This window comes from Chrysochloris asiatica, unplaced genomic scaffold (assembly GCF_000296735.1).
Source record: "Chrysochloris asiatica unplaced genomic scaffold, ChrAsi1.0 scaffold00280, whole genome shotgun sequence".
In the NCBI taxonomy this organism is placed as follows: Eukaryota; Metazoa; Chordata; class Mammalia; order Afrosoricida; family Chrysochloridae; genus Chrysochloris; species Chrysochloris asiatica.
The window spans coordinates 3051688-3061644 of record NW_006408798.1 but is presented as its reverse complement, the minus strand read 5'-3'; positions in this window follow the sequence as shown (position 1 = coordinate 3061644).

Genomic DNA, 9957 nt, shown 5'->3' with positions numbered 1-9957 from the left:
TTTTTTTCCATGAACTTTTTTGAAATCTCTTCATAAATACCTGCAGGGGTCAGTGTCAAACTAAATAAAACATTTTAAAAATTCTTTATTTTTTGACAGTTCTGTGCCCATGTAGTGCTGCAGGATAAGCACTAGACTGTAAGGTCAGATTGAACTTCAAGGATGTTAGTTTGAACTCACCAGTCACTCCTCAGAAACCCTTATATACAGAGTCAGAACCAGCACTTAACAATAACAACAACTGTGCCTGACATGTGTTCAACAGTAACTTTTAGTATATTATTCTTAACAGGTTGCCATCTATTCTGTTGCAAGGTCATACTATATTTATTTAACCAGTATTCTATTATTGCACTTCCAGGTTGACACCAACAACTCTCATCACTTAACAACAACAACAACAAACCCTGGTATTATTTTGGGATAAATCTTCTGGAGCCAGCAAGGCTAAGACATTGAAGCAATGCAATTTTCTTTCCTGTAATGGCTACTATTACTTAGAATTTAGCATATCATATGTTGTTGTTGTTTTTGTTAGGTGCCATCAAGTTGGTACAGACTCATAACGACCATATGTACAACAGAACGAAACACTGCCCAGGCCTGAGCCAACCTCATAATCATTGCTACGCCTGAGCCCATTGCTTCTGCTACTGTACCAATCCATTTCATTGGTGGGGAGAGGGGGGGGCTTCCTCTTTTTCTTTAACCCTCCAATTTACTAAACATGATATCCTTCTCCAGTGAGTGCTCCCTCTTACAATATGTCTAAAATATGAGAAATGAAGTCCGGTTATCCTGGCTTCCAAGGAGCACTCTAGCTGCACTTCTTCCAAGACAGCACTGTTAGTTCTTTTGGCGGTCACGGTACTTTCAAGATTCTCCTCCAACACCTTTACTCAAATGTGTTAATTCTTCTACAGTCTTCCTTATTCATGATCCAACTTTTGCAGGCATGTGAGGTTATTGAAAATACCATGACTTGAGCCAGGCACACCTTAATCCTCAAACTGATATCTTTGCTCTTGCACTTTAAAGAGATCTTATGCAGCAGATTTACCTAATGCAATACATCATTTGATTTCTTGACTGCTTCTTCCATGAGAGTTGATGGTTGATCCTAGCAAAATGAAGTCTTTGACAACTCCAATCTTTTCTCCATTTATCTCAATGCTATTTATTACTCCAGTGGTGAGGATTTTTGTTTTCTTAATATTGAGTTATAACATATACTGAAAGCTGTGGTCGTTGATCTTCATCAGTAGGTATTTTAAGTCCTCATAGAAACCTTGTATAGGGTTTCTGAGGAGCAACTGCTGACCTTGTGGTTTCCAGTCCAGTGCTGATCCATAGCACCACACCAGAAATTCTCTATATAAGATGAATATATATATTTTAATATTCTTGGGAAGTTGAAGATGATATTTTGTTGATATTTGAGGGGGTAAGCTTTGCTTATTCAGGGTGACAGAACAAGATAAACACTGATGTGCCATTTGATTTTTTTCTTAGCATGAAACCTAACTATTAATTAGGCTAAAACACTCAGGGAAATATTTCTCTAGGCAATTTGCTTCCAAATCTTTATTTTTATTATCTGCCTATTAATGGGAACGTATGATTTATAAGAGATGTGTATTAAATAGCATGGGAGGGAACTAAAAATTATCAATTAGGGTGATGTTTCATATATATATGTTTATCAGCCAGAAGAGATCCTAAAAGGTAATGAAATAGGGCTGATGCTTTTCAAAGCACAGGGAGGCAGGGTCAAATGCAAACGGAGGAGGAAACCTTGTATTCTGGATTGTTTGATGCAGGTTTGGGTGGAGAATTAGAGAAACACGTTGCAAAATAGACACTGCACTGGAAGGTGCTTAGCAAGTGGCATTTCATTTCTAATATGAATTTGTTTCCTGTCTCTTTTTAAATTAAAATTGTGACAAAGACATGTGATGTACCACATTAAAATAGATTTAAATTTTTTTTACTGATGGGCAGACATCAGATGTCATCATTTTCCCTCAAAAGAAAATGCCTGTTTTCAAAATAGGCAGAGTTCCTGCTCGCTATATCTTCTCTTAATTCAAGAAATATATCTAACTGTAGTCTAACAAGAGTCAGTTTCAGAAGAAATTAATGAGGAACATCCATTAATTATTTATGCTCTGAAACAGTAGGTCTGCTAATGTTTCTGCTAATCACCAAAGCTAAATAGATGTATCTTCATAAAGACAATCTTGAAGAATAGAATGAGTATAAAAAAGGTTCAAATAGAAAAATATATGTATATTTATAGTGATGACAGGAAACAGTGAATGTATCGCTGCCTCCAAGACAATATTTGTTTAAACTGCAAGTCACAGTAAAATTGTCAGAGCAAGTTCTGTTCATGTTTTCCAATATTTGAATATTATATTGTTGTTGTTCTTAAGTGCCATCGAGTTAGTTCTGACAAAGAGCGACTTTGTATAGGGTTTCCGAGGAGCAGCTTGAGGGTTTGAACTGATGACTTTGTGGTTCACAGTCCAGTGCTGATCCTACAGTACCACACCAGTAGCAATAATAATAGGAGTTGAATTTGTAGGGGCTAAAACTAATGATAGAGAATGTAAAAAATTAGGATCCTGAAAAACTGGATCCAGGTGTGGTGTTGTAGGATCAGCACTGGACTGCTAACCACAAGGTTGGTAGTTCAAACCCACAAAGTGCTCCTTGGAAGCCCTATACAGGGTGACTATGAGTCGTAACCAACTTGACACCACTTAATAGCCACATCAACATTCTTTCAAATAGCATTTAGAAAACAGCCCAATTTCCATAAACATTATAAGACTGACTTCTTTTATGGATGCTAAACTTCTGGTGAGAATTCAAATACAAAATCATATATAAATATGCAATGATTCAAACCTTCATTCTGCCTTCATAGAAATGTGGTCAGAATGGTATCTGCTGGTTCTGTTTTGTAGTTGCAGAGATGGTGTTCAAATGGTCTCTGATGTTCTGTGAGAGGCACCATGGAGCAGTGGTTAAGGGTGGCGGCACTTCTGAGAGCCACACTACCTGGTTTTACATCCTGGCTCTATTACTTAATTAGCTCTGTAACTTGGGTAAGTTAATGTCTCAGAATCTTAATGTCCTCATTGGCAAAATAGGATAATAAGAGTTCTCAGCTCATTATGTTAAGTGAAACCTTAAATGTCAGAAAACAAACTCCCTGTCATGAGATTCCGACTCACAGTGACCCCTGTGTGCAGAGTAGAACAATGTTCCATAGGGGTCTTCAAGGCTTTGACCTTTAAGAAGCAGATCTCCAGGACTGTCTTCTGAGGTGCTGCTGGGTGGGTTCAAACCACCCATCTTTACGTTAGTAGATGAGCACAAACAGTTTATGCCATCCAATCACCACCCAGTGAGCCCTTGTTGTTGTTAGGTACCATCGAGTCAGTACTGACTCATAGTAACCTTATGCACAGCAGAACGAAACACTGCCCGATCCTGGGCCAACCTCACAATTGTTGCCACACTGCAGCCCATTGATGCTGCACTTGGCCAATCCATCTCGCTGGGGGTCTTCCTCTTTTTCTCTGACCCTCCACCTTACCAAACATGATATCTTCTCCAGCAACTGGGTCCCTCTTGACAATATGTCTGAAGTATGAGAGATGAAGTTTGGCCATCCTGGCCCCAAGGAGCACTCTGGCTACACTTCTTCCAACACAGGTTCTTTTTGGCAGCCCATGACACTTTCAATATTCTCTTCCAACACCGTAACTCAAAAGCATCAATTCTTCTACGGCCTTCCTTATTCACGCTCTAGCTTTCACATGCATATGAGGTTATTGAAAATACTAAAGCCAGTGAGGATGAAATAGAAGCGTTCTACCAACTTCTTCAATCTGAAATTGATCAAACATGCAATCAAGATGTATTGATCATTACTAGTGATTGGGTTGCACAGGTTGGAAACAAAGAGGAAGGATCAATAGTTGGAAAATGTGTTTTGGTGATAGAAATGATGCTGGAGATTGCATGATAGAATTCTGCAAAACCAATGATTTGTTCATTTTAAATACCTTCTTTGAACTGCATAAGAGACGATTATATACATGGACCTCACCACGTGGAATACACAGAAATCAAATTGACTACATCTGTGGAAAAGTGAGCTCTTAGGATAGCCCAAAATATGTGCTCAGTGTTTGTGAGTTTTTATTAAGATAGTGGTATTGTGGTCAATACATTAGTATATCAGAACTGGGTATTTTACAAAAAAATTCACGTTTTGTGCAGTTATAGATTTCATGATGGAATGGCAGTGACAGGTTCACCCCTGCCTCTTAATTCATATTCCCAGGCTTATTGATGTGTCACATTCCTTAAAATGGGCCACAGTTCCCTTTATGCTCTAAGGAAGGTTTGTATAACAGTTGTACCAGTGTGGTAAACAGAATGGAGGCCACAAGAGGCGTTTTGTAGTACTTCTGTCCATTTCCCAATATTCTGCCTCTGACCCACACTGGAGATTTAGGATGAGAGCTTTCAACAGCACTTGTAACCCTTACTGTGTCCTTACCCTGTTCTTGTCATCAATGTATGGAGTGATTCAAGGAAACAAATGCTCTGCTGCACATCAGATCTACCTATACGAGGGGCCTTCAAAAAGTTCGTGGAAATATTCCATTATCTTTTAATTCCATTTTTCATGACATTTTTGAAGGCCCCTTGTATGTATACATATACACAGATAGAAGAGAACTTGTCTGCAGCCATCCACTAATCACAGAGATATGCTTAAACATATGTTAAACATGTGCATATGTCAGCTGGAACCCTAGTAGAAATATGTTTTGAAAAACTTGCGTACATTTATGAACACCTGAAAGATTGTACTAACTTTGTGTTTTAATCACAAACTATTTCATACAGCCTGTAAAGTTTAGTAAAGAATATACCCACCCCTCAGCTCAAGAAATAAAACATTCTGAACAATAAAATGTGAGACAGCTATTAAAATGAATGAACTCTAACAACATAAATAAATCTTGAAAGCAGATTGAAAAGAGCAAGTTGCAAGTAGATGGCATACAATATAAAGCCATTTATATCAACTTTATAAACTTGTACAATAATACTAAGTATGAATTTTTCGGTAATGTATACGCACATAGTAAAAGTGTCGGGCTATTGAGGGGAATGATAAATAAGGTCTTCTTAGGAAAGCTTTGAAGGATAGGAGCCCTTCAATTCTTAGGCGCCTGGCTTTGTTCTCAGCAGGGCTCAGGCCAGGAGCATCCCTCCCTGCTGTCTTTACACAGATGTTAGCCCCCATAGAGACAGGACTCCAGGCTAGCAGTGTTAAATACACTGAAAGCAAAATCCTTCCTTTGAATGTACTCATCTCCCATTAAAGTCCAGGGGCGCTCTCTCTGCAGGCCTCAGTCTCTCTTTGACTCTGCCGTACCTCCTACACATCAGGACATGACACGCTCAACCTGATTTCTGAAGGTGGATGTAACATAAAAGCAGCCAACCAACAGCATAAATGTATATGAAATGAAATCAATAAAAAGTGTATTTTTTTCTTTTATTGAAGATGGTCCTGAGAGGGCACATCACAGGAGCGAGGGCAGTGCTAGGAGATGCTGGTAGGGAGGATGGAAGAAGGGGTGTGTGAGCAGTGAGTGGGAGCTGAGAGCCAAGGAAATGGGGTCAGGAAATCTGTTACTGTTAATATTCACTAGGTGAGTCAGTGTTTAGTGAGACATATCCTGTGTTTTCCCTCATCACTTTAAAGAAATAAATTATCAATGCTTATGTGATGAAAAGGGGATTTCTGTTCTGTTAATTCCACTTTGTTCTAAGAAGGCATCATAATCAAGAATTATTTTTGAGATCAGATTGATTTCTATCTCAAGAGGCTGGTATCAGATTATGAATTTATAATGAGGTGTAACACTGAAACCAAGGCGCAGAGAGAAAACGGCTTTTGTTCATACTTCTTATTTTCTGTTACAAAAACAGTGGGGTTTTTATGCCTCTTATACCAGTGAAATGCCAGGCATTGCAAGGAGCCTTTTGCATGTATGATTTAATTTGTCCCTCATAATAAACATATGAAACAGTATTGGGAAGCTTATGTGAAATCTGAAGTACACAGTGGAGTCAGGATTGAAGTCTGACTCCAACATGTATGCTATATTGCCACATGAGACACCTGTTGTGCTTAGCTGCCATAGAGTTGGCTGCAATTCATGGCAAGCCCATGCATAACAGAACGAGGTGTTACCTAGTCTTGCGCCATGCTTGTATGGCAGAGTCCATTGTTGTGGTCCTTGTGGCATCTCCTTGAGGGTCCCCTATTCTTCAGTGACCCTCGACTTTACTTTGTCCCTCTTGGTGGCAAATCCAAAGTAAGAAAGTCAAAGTCTTGGACAATAATCTGTGATCCATAGTGTTTTCATGAATTCACAGTGAAACATACACTGTAATATTCTTTGTTTACTAAGGAGGTAATCCTCAAACTGTACTTAAATGTTACCAACATTGCTTACAAGGCTTTGATAAGTTCTAACTTCAGTTTGTTTTATAAACAACATTGTGATCTAGTAGATGAAATCTTAGTCTAGGAGCTGGAGACCGTCTCTTGTTCTAAAATGAATCTGCAGCCACAGACGTCTCTTTCCCAGCTCTTGTTCCCTCCTCTCATTGCTGTCCTCTTCCCCACCAGGACTGGTCCTCTACAGCTTGTTTTAGTTTTGTTGTTGTTAATTGCCATCCAGTTGGTTCTGACTCATAGCAACCCAGTATAGGTTTCTGATGAGTAGCTTGTGAGTTTGAACCGGTGACCTTGTGGTTCAAACTAACTTTGTGGTCCTGCTTGTATTCTGCAGCACTACACCAGGACATGACCCTATTCCTCTTTGGCCTCAGGTGATTGGAACAAAGGTGGGTACCAGACCCTGGGAAAAAACAATCCACTGGTGGACAAAGTTGGCTAGACTGTCTTTAGACCAAGAGGTAGAAGATTTAGAAACAATGCCATTTTCTTTCTAGATCACAGTGATATCATTTAGAGATTCCTCAAGTTACCAGCTGCATGATTAAATCCTAAAGCCAAAATCTTTTGATTCTCAGCCTACAGTAGTTTGCACATTGTATTGTCCCTTTCTTACTATATTTATTCCCTTCTTCCTTTAAGAACTCTTTACTTGAGGACCTCCAAAATTTTTACTAAAATACCATCATTGCTTTGGTATTTTAGCTTATTTTACATTCATTATACTTCAGAATGCTTTTCTTCTTATAATGGAAAATAGTGTGGGAGTGAGGTGGGACTCACCTCAATCTCAAAAATGTGTTGTTTTCAGAGCACAGTATTGTGGCACATATGTTGATTTGCATTAATTTCATTCTCAAGGAATTGTTGTTGTTGTTAGATGTTGTTGTGCTGGTTCTGACTCATAGCAACCCTATGCACAATGAAACAAAACACTGCTCAGTCCTGTGTCATTCTCACAATCGAAATGTTTGAGCCCACTGTTGCTGCCACTGTGCCAATCCATCTTGTTGGGGCTCTTTCTCTTTTTCATTTACCCTCCACTTTACCAAATATGATATCCTTCTGCAGAGACTGGTCCCTCCTGACAATGTGTACAGAGTATGAGATAGGAAGTCTCATCATGTAAAGATCATTATAACTCTACTTTTTCCAGGACAGTTCATGGTACTTTTAATATTCATCTCCAAAAGCACAATTCAAATGCATTAACTGTTCTGTGATCTTGTTTATTCTTTGTCCAACTTTCACAGGCATATGAAGCAACTAAAAATAGCAGGGCTTGGGGCAGCCTCACCTCAGCCCTGAAACTGACATCTTTGATCTTTAACTCTTTATAGAGGTTTTATGCAGCAGATTTACCCAATGCAATACTTGTCATTTGATATCATGACTGCTGCTTCCGTGAGTGTTGATTGTGGATGCAGCAAAATGAAATATTGGACAAGTTCAATCTTTCCTCCATTTATCATGATATAATTTATTGGTCCAATTGTGAGTATTTTTTGTTTTCTTTACATTGAGGTGTAATCCATACTGAAGGGTATGGTCTTTGCTTTTCAGCAATAAGTATTTCAAGTCCTCTTCACTTCCATCAAGCAAGGTTATATCATCCGCAAATCACAGGCTGTTAATGAGTTTTCCTCTAATCCTGATGCCAGGTTCTTCATTTAATCTATTTTGAAGGATTATTTGCTCAGCATACAGATTTAATATGTATGGTAAAAGGAAACAAACCGGGCACACACTTTCCTGATTTTAAACCATTCAATATTCCCTATTTCTGTTCTAATGACTGCCTCTTGGTCTATGTAAGTGTTCTAGAATACCCATTATTTGTAATATTACCCAGAGTTTGCTTGATCCACAAGGTTGAATGCCTTTGCATAGTTAATAAACTATAGGTAAACATCTTTCTGGTATTCTCTGTTTCAGACAAAATCCATCTGACATTGGCAATGATATTCCTTGTTCCATGTCCTCTTCTGAATCTGGCTTGAATTTCTAGCAATTCCCTGTTGCTGTACTCTGCAACCATTTTTTTTTTAATGAACTTCAGTAAGATTTTACTTGTATGAAATATTAATAATATTGTCCTATGATTTCTGCCCTCTGTTGGGTCACTTTCTCTGGAATGGGCACAAATATGGATCTCTTCCAACTGGCTGGCCAGATAACTGTCTTCTAAATTTCTTGACGTAGTCAAGTAAGTACCTACAGTGCTTCCTCACTTTGTTGAAAGATTTCAATTTGTATTCTATCAATTCCTGGAGCCTTGTTTTCAGCGCACCATAGACTTCTTCCTTTAGTACCATTGACTCTTGATCATATGCTACCTCTTGAAATGGTTGAACATCAACTATTGCTTTTTGGTACAGTGACTATGTATTCCTTTCATCTTCTTTTGATGCTTTCTGCATCACTCAATGTTTTGCCAATGGTGTTGTTGTTGTGAAGTGTCATCTATTCAGTTCCTACTCATAGCAACCCTGCTTAGGTTTTCTGAGGAGCAACTGGTAGGTTTAAACCACTGACCTTGCAGTTAGGCTGTCCACTGCTTATCTTACAGCACCACACCCGGACTTCATTTTGCCCTAGAATCTTTCAATATTGCAAGTTGAGGCTCGAATATTTTTCTTTAGTTCTTTTAGCTTGAGAAATGCTGAGTGTATTCTGCCTTTTTTGTTTTCTGACTCCAGGTTTTTGTGTTTTTCATTATAATACTTTACTTTGTTTTCTTAAACTGCATTTGAAATTTTCTATTCAGTTTCTTTACTTCTTCATTTCTTCTGTTTGCTTTAGCATCTCTACACTGGAGAGCAAGTTTCAGAGTCTTTTCTGATGTTCATTTTAGTCTTTTCTTTCTTTCCTGCCCTTTTAATGACCTTTTGCTGTCTTCATGTATGATGTACTTGATGTAATCTCAAAAGTTTCCTGGTTTTCTGTGGTTAGTATCTAATGCATCAAATCTGTTCTTGAGATGATCTCTAAATTCAGGTAGAGTATATTCCAGGTCATATTTTGACTCTCGTGTGGTTGTTTTATTTTTTTTCAACTTCAGTCTGAATTTACATATAAGCAGTTGATGGTCTCTTCCACAGTCTGCCCTTGGCCTTGATTTGCCTGATGATATTGAGCTTCCTTCTTAATGACTTTTTGCTCTCTTCATGTATGATGTTCTTGATGTCATCCCACAACTCTTCTGATCTTCGATTTTTAGTGTTTAATTCATCAAATCTTTTCTTCAGATGAAATCTAAATTCAGGTGGGATAAATTCAAGATCATATTTTGGCTCTCGTAGACTTATTTTCATTTTCTTCAGCTTTAATTTGAATTTGCATATCAGTAATTAATGGTCTGTTCCACAGTCTGCCCCTGGCCTTGTCTTCACTGA